Source organism: Triturus cristatus, chromosome 10, assembly GCF_964204655.1.
Source record: "Triturus cristatus chromosome 10, aTriCri1.1, whole genome shotgun sequence".
NCBI classification, from domain to species: Eukaryota; Metazoa; Chordata; class Amphibia; order Caudata; family Salamandridae; genus Triturus; species Triturus cristatus.
Genome location: NC_140593.1, coordinates 736,428,138 through 736,454,517, shown reverse-complemented (window position 1 = coordinate 736,454,517; position 26,380 = coordinate 736,428,138).

The following is a 26,380-nucleotide window of genomic DNA, read 5'->3' as shown; positions in this document are numbered from 1 at the left end:
GGTACTCTGCTCCCCGGTAGGCTCCAGGGCATCCCCCTCAGGGTCTGCTCCCTCCTGGGCCGTGGGAACCAAGGGGGCCGGTTTCCCGCGCCCCCTGCCCCCTCCCTCTAAGGCAGGGACCTGGGCCATATTCTCAGGCTCCAGGTCTTTCTCAATACTCTCTTTGGCTGCCATGCACCGAGTGGTAGCACATGCCCACTCAGGCAGTCCCAACATTTGCAAGTGAGCTCTCTTCTCCACCGTAGCCCACGGGGAGTTCTCCAAATCATTACCCAACAGACAGTCCACAGGCATGGCGGGTCTCACAGCTACCTGAAGAGTTCCTGAGACCCCCCCCCCACTCAAAGGGAACCTGAGCCACCTCACAGTGGCTCTCTGTGTTGTCTGCAGACACTACTGGGTAGAATGCATGGGGCACAACCTGCTCTTTGGACACCAACCGGGAGCTGACAGCAGTTACACTGGCTCCTGTGTCCCTCAGAGCCTCCACTCTATGGCCATTGATGGTTACCCACTGCCTGTATTTTTTTGTGTTATCAGGCAGTGCAGGCTTAGGAACCATTTCAAAGTCTCCTAGTGAGACAAGGGTCAACTCTACGGGGTCCCACCCACCGGGGGCACCCATCTCCTCCTCCCCCAGGGCTACACTAGCAAGCTGGCGGGGCGGTGCACGGGGTGGTGCAGGAGTATCCTTTTGGGGACACTGGGGGTCAAAGTATCTGTGGCCCACCTGGCCACATTTAAAACAAGTAGGGGGCCTCCTTGGAACAGGATTACCTGTTGGAGGCACGGGCTTCTTATCCGGGGGAGGCTGGGATACCACTGCCTGGTTCCCTTGGGAATTATCTTGGGGCCCTCGGTGGAACTCCCTTGGTTTACCCCTGTCCTCCCCACCTCTCTGCTGGGGACCCTGCCCACCCTTGGTGAAGTCTCCCACTGGACCCTTGCGAACCCGGGTGCTCACCCAGCGGTCCGCCTCCTCAGCAAGCTTCCTAGGGTTAGTCAGCTTGCAATCTATCAGATGCTGGCGTAGCTCAGGAAAACAGTTACTAGAAAAATGCTCCCATGCAATCAAGTCATACAGTTGCTCAAAAGTTTCTACTTTGCTGCCTTTTACCCAGCGCTCCATTGCTCTGCCAAAAAAAGACACATATTCTACCCACGTGGTACCCTCTATCTTCTTGCAAGTTCTAAATCTCTGCCTGTACATTTCAGGGGTCAAACCATAGCGGGTAATCAAAGCTTCCTTCATGTGGGCATAAATCATTCTACTTTCTGGGGGTAGGTCCAACAAGGTATCCCTCCCCTCACTCACAAAGCGTCCCCACAACCCCGCTCCCCAATCCTTCTCAGGGACCCGGTGGGACACCATAGCTAATTCATAAGCGGCAAACCATTGCCCAATATCCTCACTTTTATGAAAATCCTTAATAACCTCTTTAGGTATATAAACTCTACTCTCATTATGCACTACCGGTATGCTGCCACCAGAGGGGGAGATCTCAATACTCTTGGCCTTAATCTCCAACTCCCTCATAATTCTCTCATGTTCAAATTTCATCTTCATTATCTCAACTTCCAACTTCTTATTCTCTAGGTCTCTCTGACCATCCAATTTAAGCTTAGCCATCTCCATATTATGCCGCCTATCTTTCTCCCTGTCCTCCATCTCTTCTGGAGTCAGGCCCCTTGAGGACACACTAGTGCCCGGGCTGGAAACTGCTTTATCCCCTACCAAATCTACAATTTCGTCCTGCCGCTCTCCTGCATCCTCTCCTCCCTCCACAGGCTCTTCTACATTCTTTGGGGCATCCCTGGCTTCTAACCAGGCCTTCAGCGCCTTGTAATACTCTTCCCTTTTAGTGAGACCTGTGATAGGGACTGTGAAGCGTTTGCAAAAATATTTGAGCTGCTTGGCATTGTAGGTGTCCAATTTCTCTTCTTCCCAGGAGAGATCCTCAGAGGCATTGGATCTGGGCTTGGCCATTGTAATAATAACTGGCAATATCGATCAAAAATAGAATCAAAAATCTCAAAAACGTACGTGGTTGTGTTATGGTCTGCACACTCACTAGTAGTGTACACTATAATTACTGTATGCAATCATAAATGCAAGTCCAGATCCTCACCGCTGACCACCAATGTTAGAAATGGGGGTCTCTAGTTGGCAATGGCTGGCCACTGTCCAAGTAGGGACCCTTCTTCCTAAGTCAGAGTAAGCAGCCTACACCCTTTGACAACCCCTGCTCAATCCTGTGGTAACGTAGCACGAGCAGCTAGGCTTATCTCAGAGGCAGTGTGTGAAGCATTTATGACCATACACAGTAATATAATGAGGAACACTACAAATGGACACCACTCAAGTAGTTATGAAAAATAGGTATTTTTATATAGACTTAATCACAAGACCAATAACAGTAAAAATCCACAATACTATAAAAATATAATTACTTTAGAAATGCTGCAAGGAAAAATAGTTCAGGATGCACAAAATTATGTTTAGTTCAAGGCAGGGGTCTCTGCGACCCTTTTACTCACAAAGTATCTGGTTCCTGGAGCAAAGCAACAAAAATGTCGCTGAGGCGTTGTAGCGATAAATTTCCTCACGCTAACCAGCGATGCGTTGAATCCTTACCGCGAGGGAGGATGATGCGCTGGGTGGCGGGCAGGACAAAAGCGACAAACTTCCTCACGCTAAGCCGGTGATGCGATGAAATCCTTGCCGCGAAGGGAGGATGATGCACCGAGCCTGTTGCGTGTGCGATCTTGCTGCGTTGACAAAGCTGGCGCTCCGCGAGGGAGCGGCGATCCGGATTCGATGCGGGGAAAATGGCGAACGCTCGGCGTCCGCGCTGCGATGATCCTGTTGCGATGATTTCCAGATAGCGGGCGTTTTCAGGCCCGCAGGCAGGTACTGCGACGATCTTCGGATAGCGGGCATTTTCAGGCCCGCAGACAGGTGCTGTGACGATCTTCGGGGTTAGCGAGCACTCGGCGACAGCGGAGCGGCGATCTTTCTCACGCTCACCAGCTGCAGCGGCTCGCTAACGGAGGTTAACGACGATTCTCAGCGCTCTCTTCTCAGCAGTAGAACTAGAGGCCCTGGAACACACAGGAGCCTCACCTGCAGATAGTAATCCTCGCTGGGAGGACACAGGAGGCTGATGGTGGAGTCTGATGTGCCTGAGACTCCAGCAGGAGGCTAGCTCTCTCCTAGCCCTTGGGTGATTGCTGTAGCACAAAAATAAAAGTCCAATCAAAGTTCTTTTCCTCTTCCTGAAGTCCAGTAGTAACAGCTGCAGGCCAGTCCCAGAAAGAGCACACAAGGCACAAGGACAGTCCTTCTCTTGCAGATTCCTGTAGCCACTCGGACAGAGGTTCTTCTTGTTATCCAGGAGCAATCCCAAATGTAGGGGTTTGTGCACAAATATTTATACCCCCAAAGTCTTTGTTCTTAGGGGTCCCAAGCCTCTGAACCCAGCCAGAACCAGTTTTGCCCAGCCCTGGAGCACTTTGTTGATCAGGCTGCATCCTTCCTTTCAGAAAGAGGGGGTCTGCCTCAGACGCACAGTGGGAGGTGGAGCCAGCTTTCACCTTGCCAGGCACAGCCCTATTCAAGTGCAGGAGCTACCCCTCCCCTCACACCTAAGCAGGTCGCTCTATTCAACCCAGGTCTGACTCAGCCTGCCCTGTCCCTCCAAAACCAGACAGCCAATACACATAATAGCAGAGCAACTGGAAGGCTTAGGCAAGAAAGTACCTATACTCTAAAAGTGGTAGGTTCAAACACAGGATATACAAATAACCTTCCCTAAAAGATGTATTTTAATATTCTGAGCTCAGGCATACTAGATTCGTTTTTCTACCATGTTCTGTGGGTCAGTTAGGACTATAGGATGTAATAGCCCAGACCTCCCATTCTGGCCTATGGAGAACAGGTAGCCTTACAGTGGTGAAAAACGAAATTGGGTGTAATTCACTACTAGGACATGCTACATACAACAGGGCATGTCCTACCTTACACATACAATGCGCCCTATCATAAGGGGGACTTACATGATGCCAAGGGAAGGTTTAGGGGCTGGGAAGCGGGTGCACTTCACAGCCAAGATGGCAGTTCTGGACTGCACGCAGACACTGCAGTGGCAGGTCTGAGACACATTTTACAAGCTGCTTCCGTGGGTGGCACAAACCAGTGCTGCAGGCCCACCAGCAGCATTCGGTTTACCAGCCCTGGGCACACACCGGCCACGCTACTAGGGACTAACAGGTAAACTGAATAAGCCAATCATGGATGTACCAATTCATATGTCATCTTTACAAAGGGAGCATTCGCGCTGTGGCACTGAATGGCAGCGGCACAGCGCCCAGAGCATCTATAACCAGCAAAAACAGAGGAGACACAGCGAAAAAAGGAAGGGAGACTCACGCCAATGGTGCCAGGTCTAACAGTGAGTAGTAGAGAGAGAGTAGTCGGGAGTAGTAGAGTAGTAGAGAGTGAGTAGTAGAGGGTAGTGGAGTAGTAGAGACTGAGTAGTAGAGAGTAGTAGAGAGTGAGTAGTAGAGTGAGTAGTAGGGAGTAGTAGAGAGTGAGTAGTAGAGTGAGTAGTATAGAGTAGTAGAGAGCGACTCGTAGAGTGAGTAGCAGAGAGTAGCAGATAGTGAGTAGTAGAGAGAGTAGTAGAGAGTGAGTAGTAGAGAGAGTAGAGAGTAGTAGAGTAGTAGAGACTGAGTAGTGGAGAGTGAGTAGTAGAGAGTAGTAGAGAGTGAGTAGTAGAGAGTGGCAGAGAGTGAGTAGTAGAGAGAGAGAGTAGTGGAGAGTGAGTAGTACAGAGTGAATAGTAGAGAGAGAGTAGTAGAGAGTAGTAGAGAGTGAGTAGTAGAGAGTGAGTAGTAGAGAGGAGAAGAGAGCAGTAGAGAGTGAGTAGTAGAGTGAGTAGTAGAGAGTAGTAGAGAGTGAGTAGTAGAGAGTGAGTAGTAGAGAGTAGTAGAGAGTGAGTGGTAGACAGTGAGTAGCAGAGAGAGAGTAGTAGAGAGTGAGTAGGAGACTGAGTAGTAAAGAGTAGTAGAGAGTGAGTAGTAGAGTGAGTAGTAGAGAATAGTAGAGAGTAGTAGAGAGAGAGAGTAGTAGAGTGAGTAGTAGAGAGTAGTAGAGAGTAGTAGAGAGAGAGTGGTAGAGAGTGAGTAGTAGAGAGTGAGTAGTAGAGAGAGAGTAGTAGGGAGTAGTGGAGAGTGAGTAGTAGAGAGTGAGTAGTAGAGGGTAGTGGAGTAGTGGAGAGTGAGCAGTAGAGAGTAGTAGAGAGTGAGTAGTAGAGTGAGTAGTAGGGAGTAGTGGAGAGTGAGTAGTAGAGAGTGTATAGTAGAGAGAGAGTAGTGGAGAGTGAGTAGTAGAGAGTAGTAGAGAGTTAGTAGTAGAGAGTGAGTAGTAGAGAGAGAGTAGTAGGGAGTAGTAGAGTAGTAGAGAGTGAGTAGTAGAGACTGAGTAGTAGAGAGTAGTAGAGAGTGAGTAGTAGAGTGAGTAGTAGGGAGTAGTAGAGAGTGAGTAGTAGAGTGAGTAGTAGAGAGTAGTAGAGAGCGAGTAGTAGAAAGCAAGTAGTGGAGAGTAGTAGAGAGTGAGTAGTACTAGGGAGTAGTAGAGTAGTAGAGAGTGAGTAGTAGAGAGTGAGTAGTAGAGGGTAGTGGAGTAGTGGAGACTGAGTAGTAGAGAGTAGTAGAGAGTGAGTAGTAGAGTGAGAGGTAGGGAGTAGTGAATAGTGAGAAGTAGAGAAAGCAGTAGAGAGTGAGTAGTAGAAAGAGTAGAGAGTAGTAGAGTAGTAGAGACTGAGTAGTGGAGAGTGAGTAGTAGAGAGTAGTAGAGAGCGAGTAGTAGAGAGTGAGTAGTAGAGAGTAGTAGAGAGTGAGTAGTAGAGAGAGAATAGTAGAGAGTGAGTAGTAGAGAGTAGTAGAGTGAGTAGTAGAGAGTGAGTAGTAGAGAGAGAGAGTAGTAGAGTAGTAGAGAGTGAGTAGTAGAGAGTGAGTAGCAGAGAGTAAGTAGTAGATAGAGTAGTAGAGAGTGAGTAGTAGAGAGTGAGTAGTAGAGAGTAGTAGAGAGCGAGTAGTAGAGAGTGAGTAGTGGAGAGTGAGTAGTAGAGGATAGTAGAGAGTGAGTAGTAGACAGTGAGTAGAAGAGAGTCAATAGTAGAGAGTGAGTAGTAGAGAGAGAGTAGTAGAGAGTGAGAAGTAGAGAGTAGTAGAGTGAGTAGTAGAAAGGGAGTAGTAGAGAGAGAGTAGTAGAGAGTAGCAGAAAGTGAGTAGTAGAGTAGTAGAGAGTGAGTGGTAGAGAGTAGTAGAGAGTAGTAGAGTGAGTGGTAGAGTAGTAGAGAGTGAGTAGTAGAGAGTGAGTAGTAGAGAGTAGTAGTAGAGGGCAGTAGAGAGTGGTAGAGAGTGAGTGTTAGAGAGTGAGTAGTAGAGAATAGTAGCGAGTGAGTAGTAGAGAGTCAGTAGTTTAATTTGAAAGGAACACAATGAGCGGGTTCATTTTGCCATAGCAATTATGATTAGTGCTGAAAAAAGATAAATTAGGGCACATTTTGATTGACTTCTCAAATCCTCTTCTATTTCATTAAAAAAATTTGACATGCAGACTGAAACATGCACTTTCAATACCAGCAGCAGACTTCCCTGGTGTGCAGTAGCTTTACTACAGTGATCTAATAAGCAACTAGAGTGCTAACATTCCAAATTTATGGCAAATGTGTGACACATCTGAATGCCTTCTTGATGGAATCAAAGTAAAAAACTGAAAGTATTTCCTACTGAGGAGACTGTAGTAAATGAGGAAATGAGGAAACTTCATAACAAATAAGTCTCCCAAGATGGCCACCAGAGACAAAAGAGCCCAAATGTAGTACAAATATCACCCAGATGTAGCCCAAGTTTAGCCCAGTGACAAAATGTCCCAGAGTGTTCTAAATAACAACTAGAGTGCTAACAGTCTTACTTATAACAAAAGTATGACACACCTGAAGCCATCTTGATTGGAGTAAAGTGGTAACACTTACAACATTTAATTTGCAAAGGAACAAAATGAGGGGGTTCATTTTGCCATAGAAATTATGATTAATGCTGCAGAAAGAAAAATTAGGGCACATTTTGACTTCTCAAATCCTCTTCTATTTCATTAAAAAATTCTAACATGCATACTGAAACAAACACTTTGAATACCAGCAGCAGACTTCCCTGGTGAGCAGTACCTTTATTACAGTGATCTAATGAGCAACTAGAGTGCTACCATTCAGAATTTATGGCAAATGTGTGATACATCTGAATGCCTTCTTGATGGAACCAAGTAAACAAGCATTGAAAATGCAATAGGTCTCTACCTCGTTTAAGTTAAAGCAATTCTGTTTGTAATTAGGTGGCTTTGCTTGTATTAGTGTTTTTCAAATTTTCATGTACATAACATGCATATGTATGCATATATGTATCTGTATGCATGCATTTATATTTGTATTTATATTCACAGAAAAAACCATAGGTTTCAGGCACGTTATAGTTAGGAATTAGCATTTAAAAAACCTCAGAAATTCACTGAAAAAACCATAGGTTTCAGGGGTGTTATAGTTAGCTGGACTTTTCACTTGTACAAAACCATTGAAATTCCCCCGTTATAGTTAGTTCAGCTAACTATAACTCGCGCGCCCGCAATGCACTGCTGATGACGTCACATATTACATCACTCATGACATGGTCAGTGACATCACTCATGACATCACTGATGACATCTCAAATGACATCACTGATGACATCACTGATGACATCATCCAGTGAATGTGTGTTTTTCTGAAAATTAAATATGTTTTATATATGTATATCTCAAGGTCGATGGAAGAATAAATGGGTATATAAGTGTCTAAATGGATGATTTGTTTTTGAAAAATTGATTGTGTAACTGACTGATTAAGTGTATCATAGTGAATACATGGCTTAGTGAGTAATGTTTAAATATGTAAATATCTGTATCAGTCTCTCACTTTGTGTATAAGTGGCTGCATGGGTTGGTGAGTAGCTACATGGGTGTCTATATAGGTTATTAGTTGGTTTTTTGAGTATCAGTCTGAGTGTCTGCATGGTTCGGTGGGGGGTATTATGTAGTGCATAGGTGCATGAATGAGTGACTCACTGTTTGTATGTGTTGAACACAGCATGTGTGCAGGACTGTATGGGTGGATGAGTGTGTGTATGGGTGTGTTAGTGAGTGAATGACTGTCTCAATAGTGTCTTTATGAGTAACTACATATGTTTTAAACTAGTATATGTGACTATTGGTGTATATATGTGAGTATATGTGAGAGTGAGAGATTGAAAGAGTTCCTGTATGAATAAGTATGTGTTTCTATAAGTGATTGTTTAAAAGAATAAGTATGTGTAAGTTTCCGTAAAAGTAAGTATGGTGGTGTGTGTATAACTGTATATGCAAGTAAATGTATGTTTGATTCTTTATTAGCATGAGTGACTATGTGTGTGAGTAACTCTATGGATGAGTGGCATTGTGTAACAGGATGTATAGGTGTATGAGTACATATGATGAGTGAGTACATGTATGAGTGACTGTATAGGACTGTTGGTGAATGAGTGGATGTGTATGTGGATCTTAGAATTACTGAAGAGGTTGTTGTAACTGGTATTGGTATGTCCATTGTTTTGAAAATTTTAGTCTCTATTTTTGAATGTGTGTATCAAAGGTTATATTAGGGTGAGAGGAGGTCTGCCACTCTATCACAAGGATGATGTCATCAGTGATGTCATCAGTGATGTCATTTGAGATGTCATCAGTGATGTCATGAGTGATGTCACTGACCATGTCATGAGTGATGTAATATGTGACGTCATCAGCAGTGCATTGCGGGCGCGCGAGTTATAGTTAGCTGAACTAACTATAACGGGGGAATTTCAATGGTTTTGTACAAGTGAAAAGTCCAGCTAACTATAACACCCCTGAAACCTATGGTTTTTTCAGTGAATTTCTGAGGTTTTTTAAATGCTAATTCCTAACTATAACGTGCCTGAAACCTATGGTTTTTTCTGTGAATTTCAAAGGTTTTTTAAATGCTAATTTCTAACTATGCCTACAGAGATAGGACATGTGAAGAAAGAAGAAAAAATGCACAGAAAGAAACAAAAGAAGTGCAGAAAGAAGCAACAGAAGTCCTCAAATACGAAGATAAGTGCAGGAAGAAGGATAACGTGCAGAAAGAACAAAAAGAAGAGCAGAAAGAAGCCTTGTTGCAAAATCATCCTGTACCCTCAACTTTTTCAGACGGATACTGGTGGTAACTGAGTCTGACTAACCAGTCCTAGAGCCAGTGCTATGTTAAAAGACACTTAGAATACAGTGAAAACACCTACATACACTAGGGAACATTATGCGTTGGGGTCCCCCTGTGATTAGCATGACCTCCTCTGTAAGCCCCTAGTATATAATAGGGCATGGAGATTAAAACTACCTCTTAAAACAGGCCACAGGGCGTTTTTGCACACGTTAACTCAGGCCCCGTCCCCTCCATTCACCACTGTGTAAACACGCCCTGTGTCCATTTTTAGTTGGGAGATTAAGTTCATTTGAATCCTGAGGGTCCCTAGGGTCCAACTAGCCCACTAGGTACCTCCAGTAAGTGCCACAGAGCTGCGTTGCAGAGAGGTGTAAAAAGGGGCTTGGCCTCAGAACACCTGGCTGCAGCGCAGCTCCCTGGCGCATACTGGAGATGCCTGTTGGGGGCGCGTTTGCAGAGTGCTGCACGGAGGGGGCATGGCCTCCGGCACGATGCCAGTCTTTTATTTATTTGAGTTTTTTAAGAAGGGGGGCTGTTTGGTTCCCCTTCTTATTCTAATTTATTGGCCCTGATGACCCCATCCCCCAGGGCCAGTCTCCTAATTATATTTTTTTGACCCCAATCCCCAGGGCCGGCCACTGTTTTTTATTATTTTTAAAAAATATATATTTATAGACACACCTAGGACATGCTGGACAAACCGTACGTACCTATCACCATGACGATTTGCGTGATATTCATTAAAAGGTGACTATGCATGCAATGAATCCACGTGGAATGTATTTACACCACTAGTGAAGCTCTGACATGTCTGATGCCCTACCGTGCCTAATCCTGGTAGACACCCTTGTCGTTTATTTATACAAACATGGGTAGCTATTGACGGGCACATTTAATACACATGCACACCAAGCCATTCAAAGGGGATTCGACAAAAATTCGACCAAAACTATGCAAGAAACCCCCCTCACGGTTAATAAAACACACATCCACTGCTGGATGTGTAATACTTTTTATTTTACTCTCTGGAAAGGGGACGAACATCACTTGAGAGTCACAGCGTGCTCCTGACAGAGCCCAATGCTGTGTTACACCCACCATTGCCTGCCGAGTGCCACACACCTCTGTGTTGTATTCCACTAGCTAGTGCATATGCTATGACACTCTCTAGCCCATGTGCACTGTAACACCACCCCATGAATATGTCATGCCACACTTGTCTTCGCACGGGTTATATTGCCCCATCTAACGTGCCTTTCTCGATGCCTATGTTATAACGCACAGTGCTATGCCATACATATTACAATCTGGGATCCATATCTTTGTCACAGTGCATATGCAACGTTACACTCCCCAGCACATATTTTATATTACAACTTTAGAGACTAGTTAGGTTACACAACACTGCCCTGTGCATATTACACTCCAAGGCGCATATCGCATAGCACGCGCTAGTGCCTGTGCTATCTCGCGCTCTCCAATGAATCTGTCATTGCGCACAATGTATTGCATATTATATTTCACGCCCGGTTCATCTTATATCACACTTTTTGGTGCATAGTTTATACCATACACTATATCTAGTTTTCATTTTCAATCGTGCTCTCAGGACTATGTTCTATATAACACTGTGTTCACCTACCCTTTTCACGGGCATTACATTTTGCGATAGGGGGTGGAGGGTCAGGGGGTGTTTCTGCCAAGTGAGCCCGGAGTCACAGTCACAAACGTCCTCTTCTTCCTGAATAAAAGTGAGATTATGCTGCATACTTGTTCATATTTTAAGTAGTTCGCACAGACACAATGTTTTAAAAACAATAAAGTTCCTAATACCCGCCTTCTCTGAACAGTTAGCTTGCTGCCCCATCCCCTTCCTCCCTATCCTCTGTTGTGTGAATCCATGGACTAGCCTCCTCCCTCCTGCCATGCATGGTCTGATGTGCTGCCACTGCCCTCAATTTAGTATGATGTACCAGTCCACTCCTCCTGCCCTCCATTGCCCAATTCTATGCCCCATCATTGACCTCCTGCTTAAACTTTGTGCTTAGCTTGCTGCCCCTATTCTCCTTCCCCCTGCCCTCCGATGTCTTTGTGCATGCCCCTGCTCCATCCTTTTTGCCCACCATGTCCCATGGACCTGCCACTCCTATCTACTCTGAGTGTTCTGTTGAGCTGCCACTCCCCTCCCACCTGCCTAGCATTGTCAGATGACTGTAACCTGTCCCTGCCACCTCCACCCTGCCTGTCCACATGCCATGCCCCTATCCTCTTCCTCCTGTCCTACATGGTCCATTGTACTGCCCCACCCTTCTGCCCTCCCTGGTCTGTTGTGCTGCAACTGCTCCTCCTGCCTGCCCCGTGTGGTCTGTTGTGAGGTCCCTTCCCCTGAACTTTCTTGTCTGTGCACAGGTCCTGACCCTCCCTTCTATCCTCCATCGTCCTTTGTGCATGCCCCTCCACCCTCCTTCTTGCCCATCATAGCCATTGTGCTACCACTAACCCTCCCACTTGCCATGCATGGTCTTCTGTGCTGCCATGGCCCCTCCTACCTTCCCTGTGTGGTCAGTTAGTTGCCCCTGACCCCCTCCCACCTTCCCTCCATGGTCTGTGTGTATGCCATCACAGTCTCACTGTTGCTCTTCATGGTGTGTCTTGCTTCTAGTGCCCATCCTGCCTGACCTCCATGGCTATCTTGCTGCTCCTGCCCTGCCCCCTTGCCCCCAGCCCTACTCCCTCCCTCCTGGCTTGTCTGTTCCATTGTAATGCCCCTGATCCGTCCCTCCTGCCCTTTATGGTCTGTTATGCTGCAGCTTTCTCTCCTGTCTGTCCATTATGGTCAGCTAGCTACCATTGCCTCTTGCCCCTCTGTTCTCTGTTGTCCATGTGCATGGTCCTGTCCCCTCCCTCTTGCTTTCTATGGATTGTTGTGCTGCACTCCCGTCCTGCATGCCCTGTGTGGTGTATTGTGCTGCTGCAAACCCTGATGCCTGCCCTGCAGGGTCAGTTTGGTGCACCTCTCCATGTCCCTCCTGTCCTCTGTTATCCAAGTCCATGTCCCTATCCCATTTCCTTCCATGATCCAATGTACCATACTTGCGAACATTTTGAACTTGGTAAGAGGGAGATTTTGAAAAAAAACTGGGGTATTGATTTTCCCCTTTGAGTTACATTGAAAAAGAGGATATTGTAGACAGGAGACAGATCAAATAAAGCCCATTTGAGCTTAAAAACATTGGACGTTTCCTGGCTGAATCGGGTCTGTTGGCCTGTATGGTTTTACTACTATTGCCTCTTCCTTCTGCCCACAATGGTCTATTACATTGCCACATCCTTGAAGGATGGTAGATTTTGTATCACAGGGGGCCCCTGGCCCGTTCTGTCCACACCTGAAGTATGAGACCCTTGTCCTTGCCCTGCCAGCTGCATTTGTAGGCCGTATTAAATTGACCAGCGGGTCCTGTGTTGCTATATAATTATCCTGAGACATCCTTACCACTCAGCCAGCATAAAACCCCTGTGTAGGCCCTTCTGTTCAATATGTAGGCCTCTTTGTTAAATTGACCATAGCTCTGCAATTTTAGTGTATAGCAGTCTGAAGGCAGGTCTGCGAGGCCTTCTGATCCAAACTAGTAGCCCCCACCCTACCCGAGTGCTCCGTGCTCGGTATCAAAGTTCAACATCCCCCTGAAGCTGTCGACATACAGTAGGCTGCATCCTGGACTGGTACTTGCTTCCTGGGCAGGTTTCCCGCTTTTAAGGAAGTGGCAACCGCAGAGCGTCAAGTTAGGAGAACTGAGGAGATTTTATACATGAATATATTGAATTCCCGTACAATACCCATTATTTTCTGCTTGCTCTATGGAACTTACGATAAGCGATTGGCCTGAGAGACTGACCTTTTCACCCAGTCCATTGTCAGCATTAAGTGGGTAAATGACGAAATGTCTGGTAAAATCTGCAGACGAAGCTTTTGGGTAGCATACGTAGGTAGATGTAGCGTGCAAAGGAGCCCACAAAATGATATAAAAAGGGAGTACCCACAGATATCGACGGACTACCTCGCCGTCTGTATGTAGGTTAACAGGCAGTGCAGGTTTTCCCCAAGAGCTGGGAGCTCTTGTCTTCCTTTGCTTAAAATGTCTTGCTCTGCTTTGCTTGAAGTATCTTATTCTATTTTACCTATATGAAATGTCATGTTATGTCTAACCATTGTTCTCTTTACTTTTGCATTTAAAAGATTTTGTATTGTAATTGCAGGAATGCTTGCTCTAAGAGTAAACGTGAGTGTTCCTAGGTAACATTTTCCTTAGTGTAACTTGTTTCCCATGATGCATTTATAGATGTGTTTTCTCTCTCTCTCTGTCAGTACATTAATTGAGATACAGAGAATATTATGACAGCTGTATGATTATCTGGATTCTGTATTTTGTACTTTATGTCTCTATTCTGCGGTTTCTTTGAAGTTGCATCTTCTCATTAAACTGCCATTGTATTCTGCCTCCAATTCCATGTCTCATATGTCTGTATTCTTCATTTTTGGAGCAAGCGTTCCTAGGCACCCCGGCTCAAATTAAGGTGCCCCTTTTGTCCCTGACTCACTCTCCTGCTCAGTTCTGTGGTGGCTCCCGGGGATCTGGGGACCGCCCCTAGCTTCCTTGACCCGTAATAGATCTTCCCTCCAACAGCCTCTCTTGCAAGTCCTGTATTGTTGGTTTGTTGCCCCTGCCCCCCTTTCCACTGCCCTCCATAGTCTGTTGTGCTTCCACGGCCCTTCCTGCCTTCTCAGTGTGGTTAAATTGTTGCCTTTGCACCCTCCTACCTGCCTTCAATTTTCAGAGTCCGTGCCCCTGGCCTCTGCCTCTCAACAGTATCCTAATGAACAACTAGATTGCTAACATTCTATATTTATTACAAAAGTGTGGAACGCCTGACATCATCTTGATGTAATCAAAACTGTAATACCTAGAGCATTTCCTTTAGAAATTACATATATGAGAGGGTCTTATTGGCATCAAAATTATGGTTAGTGCTCTAAAAGACTAAAATAAGGACATATTTTCTGAGTTTTCAAATAGCGACAAAGCACTTTTAAATTATTTGTTATCTTTATGTTTTTTTATCCAGTTGACCACTTGATTAAATGTTGCACTTAGGGGAGAGGATGTGGTGTTACTTCCAGAACTGCAGACTTTGCAACTGGGGAACCAGGTTGAAGTTTCTGCTTCAGCTCGACATTCTGTGATTCTGGTCAAATCACTTAGTCTCCCCATGTCTACAACCAAAATGAATTTGTTCTTGTGTGATGTAACCAATGCTCATGTAAAGCACTCCAATACCTGACAAGTCTGCACTATATAACACTGCAAAAACACAAAATAATAAGTGTTTTGCACACTTCTGTCATTGGGCTATATTTGGGCTACATCTGGGTGATTTTGGGCTACATTTGGGCTCTTTTGTCTCCGGTGGCCATCTTGGGAGATTTATTTGTTATGAAGTTTCCTAATTTCCTCATGTACTGCAGTCTCCTCAGTAGGAAATGCTTTCAGTTTTTTACTTTGATTCCATCATGAAGGTATTCAGATATGTCACACATTTGCCATAAATTCTGAATGTTAGCACTCTAGTTGCTCATTAGATCACTGTAGTAAAACTACTGCACCATGGAAGTCTGCTCCTGGTATTAAAAGTGCATGTTTCAGTCTGCATGTCAGAATTTTTTAATGAAATAGAAGAGGATTTGAGAAGTCACTCAAAATGTGCCCTCATTTTCTTTCTTCAGCATTAATCATAATTTCTATGGCAAAATGAACCTCCTCATTGTGTTCCTTTTTAAATTAAATGTTTTAAGTGTTACCAGTTTATTCCAATCAAGATGGCTTCAGGTGTGCCATACTTTTGTCATAATGAAGACAGTAAGCGCTCTAGTTGTTTTTAAGAACATTCTGGGACATTCTGTCATTGGGCTATACTTGGGCTACATCTGGGTGATATTTGGGCTACATTTGGGCTCTTTTGTCTCTGGTGGCCATCTTGGGAGACTTATTTGTTATGAAGTTTCCTAATTTCCTCATTTACTGCAGTCTCCTCAGTAGGAAATACTTTCAGTTTTTTACTTTGATTCCATCAAGAAGGCATTCAGATGTGTCACACATTTGCCATAAATTCAGAATGTTAGCACTCTTTTTGCTCATTAGATCACTGTAGTAAAGCTACTGCTCACCAGGGAAAACTGCTGCTGGTATTGAAAGTGCATGTTTCAGTCTGCATGTCAGAATTTTTTAATGAAATAGAAGAGGATTTGAGAAGTCACACAAAATGTGCCCTAATTTTTCTTTCTGCAGCACTAATCATACTTTTTATGGAAAAATGAACCCCTTCATTTTGTTCCTTTTTAAATTAAATGTTTTAAGAGTTACCACTTTAATCCAAGCAAGATGGCTTCAGGTGTGCCATACGTTTATCATAAGTAGGACTGTTAGCGCTCTGGTAGTTCTTTGGAACACTCTGGGAAGCTGCAGTAGAACACAAAGGAATCAACTGACAGTCTCTGGCCTTGTTGGATGTACATGTTTTACTGAGAATGTCAGACTTCATTCTCACATGACTGAGAAAGATAATGTGAATTTACAGAAAATAAGCTCTCAGTTTAGCCTATAGATCACCTTCCAAACCTCTGTGGTAAAAGCATGAAAAAATATTTTTCTCTCAATCATGATATCCCAGCAGAAGGCTTTTTCACATGGTGAAATCACCTTAGAACATACCACAATTCCTAAAATGAGTATGGTACCATCAACAAATGATTTATAATGTAACTAAAGTCTTAAAACCTTCTATTAACTGCAATGCTTTTTAATGAGGTGCTATCATGTATATTGGTCCCAAGATGGCTGCCAACACTTCTTGGATGAAGTGCTGACAGCCAATCAGATCTCAGGATGAGATGTGTGGTTAGGCTCCGCCCACATATATATATATGCTTTTAAATGCTATTTTCTCAGGAAATACTGAACAGATTTACACCAGCAAAAGGCACTTCCTTGACCTTATGGCTACCTCTCTGCCAAATTTCAAGTAATTCTGTTCAGCCTTTCGGGCTGTAGCTGTGTCTAAAGGTCCTATGGAAAAATGCATGGGGAAAACGCGTTTTGGGACCCCCCTTTTTTCTCGGCCCCTGCTTGACGAATCCCCCCGAGACTTTCAGGGTAGGAGCGGAGCGTAGCGCCCCACCTATTTTGAAAATTTCGCGAGGATTCGTCGACCGGCGCCAAAGTTATTCCAAATAGAATGTTGCGGATTTCCTATGGAAACAGGGTCCTAACTATAACTACCTACTGGCGACCGCCAGTAGGTAATAGATATGCAGATTATATATATGTTTATATATGTATGTATATATATATGAGCTTGTACTCATGACCAAATATCATGATATCTTTGAAAACAACATTCAATGTTGGTTTAGGTTCATTGACGACCTTTTTTTGGTATGGAAGGGAACAGAACAAGGAGCAAGGGAATTTATTGACCAGCTCAACATCAATGACCTAAACCTTGAATTTACTTCCAATATCAGTAAAACGGGGGTGATATTTCTTGATGTGGAGGTGTACATAGAACATGGGAGAGTAGAAACAAACTGCATAGAAAACCAACGGCAGGAAACTCAATTCTGCATGCTAGCAGCTCCCATCCTAAGCACCTCATCCAAAGCATTCCTTATGGGGAACTACTACGAATAAAACGCATTTGCAGTGAGAGTGGATCCCTAAAAATAGCACATCAGGAATGCATTAACCACTTTAAGGTGTGAGGTTACAGCAACAAATGCCTAGAAAAAGCCCTTACCAAATGCAACCAGGTTGATAGAGATATGTTGATCTGTCCAACCCCAAAACAAAAAGCCTCTGACGATGAATTAACTAACAACTTTAGATTTATCTTTGAATATAATCGTCAGGAGGGAGCAGTAAGGAAAATACTCAATAGAAATTGGTACCTTATAAAACAGGACCCCATAATTGGTAAAAAGATCCCCAAACGCCCAGCTATCACATATAGACGAGGAGTATCTATGAAGGATATGTTGGTGGACAATGACCCATGTGGGGTGGGAACCAAGGGATCTTGGCTGTCACAAAGACGGGGCTTCTTTAAATGTAAGGTGTGCAAGGCCTGCGAATACGGGGTCTCGACAACAAATTACACTACACCATTTGGGGGCCCTAACAAGGAAATTACCAAATCATTGAACTGTAAAACTGACCATGTAATATATGTTTTGGAGTGTACATGCAAATTAAGGTACATTGGGAGTACTATTCTCCCAGGCCACAAAAGAATACTCCAACACATACGTGCAATCAAAAATCATGACCAGGCGTATCCAGTGGCGCGTCATTTCCAGGCGAAACATGAGGGTAACCCAAAAGATTTAAGTTATTTCCTCATTGATTCTGTCCCTAAAAACAAAAGAGGGGGGGACAGAGAGAGAACACTCAGAATATTGGAAATGTACTACATTTTAAATCTAGACAGTAAACACCCATATGGATTAAATAGCTCGGAGGAGCTACACGCCAGTCTATAACAGTCACGTTCATGTCAAGGTATCCAATTCCATCATTTACATACTTGTATTTATATTTTTTTTTAAATTATTTTCCTTGCTGCAACCCGATTTCAATCTGGGACTGGGAACTAGATTAACTTGAACTAATTTCTTGCACTATTTTTAAGCTCCAGCAGTATTTTACTATTTATATATCGGCCGATATTATAGTAACTACTGGGCTACTATGATATCTAAACTTGCTTCCTTTCTTATATATAATTTTATATTTACTACCAAGCACTAATCACTTTTTTATCTAGCAGTTTTAAATTAAAGCATTTTGCACACCAATATAAATACTAATTAAGACAAAAAATAACAAAAAATCTGATAAAAATTATAAAAATCACAGTGGGCAGGGTTTTGCCGGGTATCATTTTCCAGTGGGCAACCTGATCTGTCTTTTCTTAGCTTTTCCAGTTTATGACCATGAACCGCAGGGAACTATTGCTCCCAGTATGCCAGCTCCAACTAATCAACGGAGGCCATGGCACACAGAACTAATTTTATGATTGTATTTGTAATAAATTGTGTAGTATTATTTAATCTTTTACTCAGTATTTTATACATTTGTGGGATTTTTTATGTATTTATATATTTATATATTTATACATGATTTTATCTTGGTTATTTTGATACAGGAAATGTTTTTATAAATTTATGGACTATTCTATTTATTTATATATTTATTTCTGACTAATGAAATATGATCTGTTTAAACATGACGCAGTGAACACAATTATAATCATAAATGAAATTTTATGACGATACTGATTTAGATGAAGGTTCTGTGATGTCATCAGTGATGTCACTGACCATGTCATGAATTATGTAATATGTGACATCATCAGTAGTGGATTGCGGGCGCGCGAGTTATAGTGAGTACAACTAACTATAACGGAGGAATTTCAATGGTTTTGTACGAGTGAAATGTCCAGTTAACTATCACAACCCTGAAACCTGTGGTTTTTTCAGTGAATTTCTAAGGTTTTTTAAATGCTAATTCCTAACTATAACATGTCTGAAACCTATGGTTTTTTCAGTGAATTTCGAAGGATTTTTAAATGATAATTTTTAAATGTAATAATAGTTATATCTATTTTTTTATACTGATTTTCTACAGTTTTTTAACTGTTTATTTGTACATATTTTATTTTTTAAATTACATTATATATTTTTAATATAAATGGAAATAAAAATGTTTTTTAAAATATTGAAACTGATATATTGGTTGTTTTTGTTGAATGTATAAGTGCAGAACTGTAAGTGTGTTGGTTAGTTAGGATACTGCATGGATAGTGGATAGGGGTTTGAGGCAGTCCATGTGCTAATGCCTGGCTTGCTGCATGAGTACTTGGATACTGACTGAATGATTAGAGTACTGCAAGGAGAGTGCTTGGGTGAATTTATAAGTGTTAAAAATACTTTTCAGGATCAGTACTGGGCTCAAAGATGGAGCACTGAGGTCTCTCCATGTTCACGGGAGTACTATTAAGCAGGAACAAGGGTGGTGTGGTAAATAAAATATATTTATCCATTATCGATCGGAATTTCATGCTAGGACTTTAAACAAATAGCTCAGAATAATGAGAGGCAGAATCCGTGGTAATAGAGGTTTCTGAATGGGCTTTATTCCAAAATGGCCTACTCGAGTAGCGGCCTTCAGGTTCCGTCACCAAGAAGGTTCAGGAAGTGAAGTACAATTCTTTATTGATATACATACATTTTTATAGTTATTACATTATAATGAAAACGAATGTAGGAGGCGTAACATTTGATAAGAAAAGTGACATATTGATTGCGTAAACGAAACTAGGCGTAATAAGGAGTAAAAAGAAACATAATTGGTTAACGTTATCAAATATAGGTGGTTCTATAAGATAATACTTGACATAGATGCGCGCGCAGCAGCATGACGTGTATTTGACGTGTAACTAGGGGGGTGAAGGGGCCTCGTCACTGACTCTACGTGTGGAGACGAAAAGTCTAAGAGGTCAAGTCAACCTAATCCTAAATCATATCTCATATCTTATGTTTAAAGAACTATGTTATCCACAAGGAAGGACTTTCGAACAGAATCTATTCTATACTGACTGTGTGCGTGCACAAACGCCTAAGTGTCTATGTGAGATGCAAGAGGCAGAAAACTTTCCATGGCAACTGGGCTATGAATTACTTGCAGGAGGACAGCCCTTTGCACAAGAGCTAAAGGAAATGTTTACCTAAATCACTAGACAGGAATGCATCGGCTGAAGAGCAAAGTAGATAATTCGAAGGTGAAATACAGCTTCTTGGCAGATAGGCTAAACTGGCCGAGGCAGGCATCGTTAGCTGCACAGGAAATAGGACAAAGTTCATGGATACAGATGCAAGCTCAAGCTGACGCTTGTCAGAGACAGAGAGCAGAGAAAGGCTTCGAGGACAGAATCGGGCCTACTTGTCTGAACTGTAAAAATGGAGTAACTGAGCCATATAAAGTCGGTGGCCTTTCCTACTTAGGAATCGACTATCCAGCCCATTGATGGCGGATCTGACAGAGAACATGTTGACGGTAGACGCACATATGTTTGCGTCTTAGAAACTGGAACTGGAGAGAACATACATGTACTTGTAACATGCATATAAAACCGTTGGGGTCCAAGATAGGGGACATAACTGATCAGGGAAATCCACTTTTCCACATTCCCTCCTTGTCCCCTTACTTGCCCGTCAAGAAACATCAATCTTCATTAATCCATCGATTTGCTCATGGAGCATCATTTCTTCTTCTTTCTTCTTCCGAGATTTGGAACGAAAATCTTGATGTGGAATACACGATGTGGCACACAGACCACAAATCGCTGGTCCACTTTGCAGGCATAAGCAACAACTGAATAGTATAAGAAGGCCAATACCTAGGAAGGATAGAACTCTCCATCCCCAGGCTGATATCAGACTCCAAAACCACCCGGACCAAGTCCAAGTGCCTGGATCTTCGTGTATCTGGCTCACAATCTTATGAAGGCGGGTTATAGCTTTATATACAGATGGCGAATTTTCTGGTATGAATACGCAGCAGCTGGATCCGATGACCCTACAAGCTCCGCCCCTATCGGCCAGGATGACGTCAAGGACAAGTCGATTTTGAAGGACAACGATCCTCATCACTGATTGTTCCTCTGTCAGATTGCCTAGGGCAGCTATAGTCTCATTCACTACGGCTTCAAGAGTCTTGGTTAGTCTACGTATTAGCTTACTATTTGTAATTGTACCTATATATGGGAAGATACCTTTATTGAAATCTACATACTTATCCCACGCCGTCTCAGTATAATCGACAACTGGGAAATCTCTTCGCTCTCTATTGTGTGCTAAACGAGTATTTCGATAATAATCAGGAGGAGCTAAGAAAACAGGTGGCAGAAGGAATGCAATGTAACAGGTACCATCCCAATCTAGAGGTAGACGCATGTATGCCGTCTGACCACATATAAAGTAGGAATGGCGAGAAGCTCTAAATGTAGATTTTCCTTCATCACTATATTCTACTGTAGTAACACAATTGCTATGGCCCATAGGTATGGAACCAACTTTTCTTACACAGAATTCACCTTTAACTGGGAATACTGACATAGTGGGCAAAATTAGCTCAACTTCGGATTTGACATTCAGAATCATGAGATTAGGTGTAAAATTACCCAATCTATATACTTCATTTTCTAAATCAGTTCCCGTTCTACTAGGGTGACCCTCCTTGTCAGGGTGGCAGACTTTGTATAACACTATATTCAGATTTCCCCATATCCAATGGTGTTGATAAACTGCTGTGTTTGAATCTATGGAATTCAATAAACTAAACCATGCTCCACAGGTGCCATTATATGTGAATGGATGTGGAAAGAAAGGCAGAACTCCTTTGTTATTCTGATAGGGAGGGAGTCGACCACACACCCAACAATTAGTGGCATTACTAGTCTGGTGAGAATGATGCAACATACTAATGAAAGTGTTATTACGCAGCGCAAGTCTGTAGGACAACTCATGTGGAGGTAGGTCACTAAAAGAATGCTCATCAGTTATATTAATAGCACGCCTAGAAACAGGATAATACATATGCAATAATATACTTGCAGTAACTATTATAAAACTTAAGAAAAACAAAATTAATAAAGTCACAATACAATGGCTACGCAGTAATTTACGGTATGTATGTCTTTTCATTATGATTCGGGACTCTTCATGATTCAGGCCTAAAGGAGACATGTCAGGACAGATTCAACCGCTTCACCTTGGAGAGGACTTAAACAATCAAATCGTCCGACGGTGTAGGCCTGGGCCTAAGTCTTTGCTTATAGAGTTCGGAGCTACTGGCCTCAGCCAAAGGTAGCTTTGAGTCAATGGGAGAAGATGCACGGGAAGTATTGTTCATGTCAGAAGGAAGTCCATGAAATTTTTTTATATGGCTGGAATGGATCCAGCCCTTCCTCCCTTCGATCTTCACGGCTGTTCTTGTTGTCAACAGGACCTGTTTGGGGGACTTCCACCTGGGGTCCAATTGGCTTTTCCTATCGAAATTCCGGACGAGGACGAAATCCCCGGGGACCACGTCATGGGGTTTCACCTCAGTGTTGTCAGGAAAAGCTGCGACCACCTGTGAACGAGAAGATTGTAGTGCAGACATCAAGGAAGCCAGGTAATCGGTCAGCATATTACAGTCAACATCAGTTATTTTACGTGGTATAGGCGTCCCCCACATATTTGGTGGTCTACCAAAGATCACCTCATACGGGGATAGCCCTGTTCGAGAGTGTGGTACCATTCGCATGTAAAATAGTGCAACTGGTAAGGCTACTATCCAATCAACACCTTTTTCCTGACATATTTTTGACAATCTGATTTTCAAAAGTTGATTATGTCGTTCCACGAGACCTGCTGCCTCGGGGTGTCGGACACAGTGGAATTTCCACTGATATCCCAGCAGAAGCGAAACATGTTTCATTAATTCGGATGAGAAGGGTTGGCCGTTATCTGAATATACAACACGTGGTAAACCGTACCGTGGGAAGAATTCTCGAACTAGCTGCTTGGCAGTAGTCGGGGCAGTGTAATCTGATACGGGATACGCCTCTGTCCAACGGGAGAGAGCGCAGACAACTACGAGAACATATTTGAATCCTCGACAACGTTCCATCTGAATATAATCCATCTGGAGGACTTCAAAAGGATGGTCAGGAGGTTGAAATCCACCCTGTTCTACGGGGACACTCTTCCCTGGATTAAACTGACAACATATCATACAGGTACGGACTTTCTGCTTGGCAGCTGCTCGCAAATGTTTGTTAAACCAAATGTGCTGAATGCTGTCTAACATAGCCTTCTCTCCTAAATGTGCGGGACTGTGAACTGTAGCTATAATGACTTGAACCATGGAATCAGGGAGAAACCACACAGATTTTCCCTTCGTCATCCATCCTTGATCTGTCTGAATCCCTCCTAGTTCAGTCCACTTCCTTATTTCTTCCTTTGTCGCATGTGTCTGTATGTCAATTACATCAAGTGCGGGATCCTTAATTGTCATGCACTGTGTTGGTGTCTGAACTATCGGCTTTGTCATGTCGGATGTACGAGTCTGAGCAGTCTGTTTGGCTGTTCTGTCAGCTAAATCATTGCCTTGAGAAATGATATCAGTAACCTTCGTGTGTGCTTTACATTTCATAATGGATATTGCAGTCGGTAAATGAATTGCGTCTAACAAAGCATGAATGAGGGACCCGTGCTGAATATGGGTTCCATGAGAAGTCAAATAACCTCTCTCTCTCCAAAGCACCCCGAAGTCATGTACGACTCCAAATGCATAACGTGAATCAGTATATATGTTGACTTTCTTGTCTGTGGCTTGAATACAAGCTTGTGTTAGAGCAACAAGTTCTGCTGCTTGGGCTGACAAAGTATCTATACAGTTTGTTTCAATAACTTCGGTGTCTGTAGTGACTGCGTATGCGGCAACTAGATTTCCTGTACTTGTCCTCATGCACGAACCGTCTACATACAACGTCAGGTCTGGATCTAACAATGGAACGTCTGTTAAGTCTTGTCTGGGTTTTGTCTTTATTTCAATAACTTCGACACAATCATGAGCTAGTGGGTCTGTTCCAATTACTGGTAAAAGTGTAGCAGGATTCAGTGTATTACAACGTCTGATTTCTATGTGTGGCTGAAACAGTGTCAGTTCGTAACCAGTAAGTCTTGCTATGGTCAAGTGTTGTGTTTGTGTTCGGTTCACGAGAACCTCCACTGCATGTGGTACTTGTACTGTCAATGGATGTCCTAACACTATGGCATCGCTTTGTCTGATTGCTAAAGCTGTTGCTGCTACTGATTTCAGACACGCAGGCAAAGCCTGAGCTACGGGATCTAATGTACTGGAGAAATAAGCACATGGCTTACATGCTCCTGCTTGTTCCTGAGTGAGTACTGACAGGGCAGTACCTGCACGCTCTGTAACAAAGAGTGTAAAATGTTTGCTATAACATGGTGTTGCTAAAACAGGTGCTTGGCATAGAGCTTTCTTTAAGCTCTCAAAAGCTAGTGTGTGTTCCTGAGTCCAAGGGAGGACAGTCGACGTGGCTGCCTCCTGTGATGTCAACTGAATGAGTGGCTTCGCTAGAAATGCATATTGAGGGATCCACTGCCTACAGTATGAAGTGAGGCCTATGAAAGCCCGCACTTCCTTTTGTGTCTGCGGTATTGGCATGTTAGCAATTAACTGGATGCGGTCGGGTGTAAGCTGCCTTCCCTCCTTGGACAGCGAGTGACCAAGATAAATAACTCGCTGAACACAGAATTGCAGCTTAGAAGGGGACACCTTGTGCCCCTTGTCGGCTAGAAAATCTAAAACTGTCAGTGATGCTTTTTCACATTCGGGTTCACTTCGTGCGGTGATCAGCAGATCATCGACGTATTGAAGCAATGCGGTGTTAACTGGCATGTGTATACTGTCAAGTTCTCGTTTCAGTGCTTGGCTATAGATGCTGGGGCTTTCTGTAAATCCTTGGGGAGCGCGTGTGAATTTAAAGCTTCGTCCATTTAAGCTAAATCCGAATAGGTATTGACTTTCCGGATCTATTGGGACGCTGAAAAAGGCATTCTTGAGATCAATTACGGTAAAGAATGTAGCTTGAGAATCAATGGCTGTCAATAATGATGAAATATCGGGGACCACGGGAAATTGTGGCACAATGCATTTGTTTAATTCACGCAAATCAATAACTAATCGATATACTGGTGGGGCCATAGGATCAGTTCGTTTAAGAATCGGAATTATCGGTGAATTACACACATTGGAGTTGGTTTCTACAACCACTCCTTGCGCAACTAGCTCGTCAATTATTTTCAGTAAAGCCGCTACAGCATCCGGTGGTAACTTGTATTGTCGCATTCGTGGCAATACTACTCCTGCCTTCAGTGTGACTCGATATGGTGTAATGTTCATGCAACCAACATCAGTAGGGCCTTGTGCCCATAGATGCGCTGGTAAGTTCTGTAATCGGGAATCCATGTCTCTGGATACATAATGACCTTTAAAATCACGTAAAAACAATCTTACTCCTTCCGGGGAGCAACAAATAATAGCCCCTAGGGCTTTCAATGTCTTTATACCTAACAAGTTTTCTGGACATGATTTGGTAAGCAATAAATCAGTAGTTCGTGTCAAGGGACCAATCGTAAGCGGAAGTGGCTGTGTTACTTCATTAACAATAGGCTTTCCTGAAAAACCAAGGGAAACATTTTTAGAGCCTGAGAGGGGTGCCCCTGGAACTTCACTACTTTTTATGGTCGTTCGACTTGCCCCTGTATCGAGTAAAAATTTTCTGTCATGACCTAATAATTCACTATGGACATAAGGTCCTTCTTGATCTACCGGAATCTCGATAAGGGGTAAGTCAATTTCCCTCTCTAGGCTGCTTCATGCGTAACGTTGATACTCAGGGTATTCGTACTGTGCGGTCTGATACATTTGTCGTGAAGTTACTTGTGTGGCAGCAGCAGGCAACGGTGGTGCAGCTGGCACGAACTGTATGGGCTGTTGTGCGGCTGGCATAGACTGTTGCTGACCTGGCATGGACTGTCCATGCTGCATAGCTCCTTGTTCATTCTGATCTTGTCTAACTAATCGTGGTCTCTCCTTTGCAATACCTGTAGCTATATTACGTTTCAGGACTTGACAATCGTGTACATAATGGCCTGGCTGTTTACAGTAATTGCAGGTTCCTTTTACAGGAACTGCAGAGTCTCCAGAATGTGTCGTACCCTTTTTGTGACCATCCGCTGGCACTGTCTGAGAAACTAGCATTTTCATTTTTGTATCCTTCATGCGTCTATGCTCGTGTTCTTGTTCATCCCTAATTCTATTGTGATGATACTGTAACATTTGTAGCATTTGCGACGGAGTGTTACTTTGCCAGGTACTCTC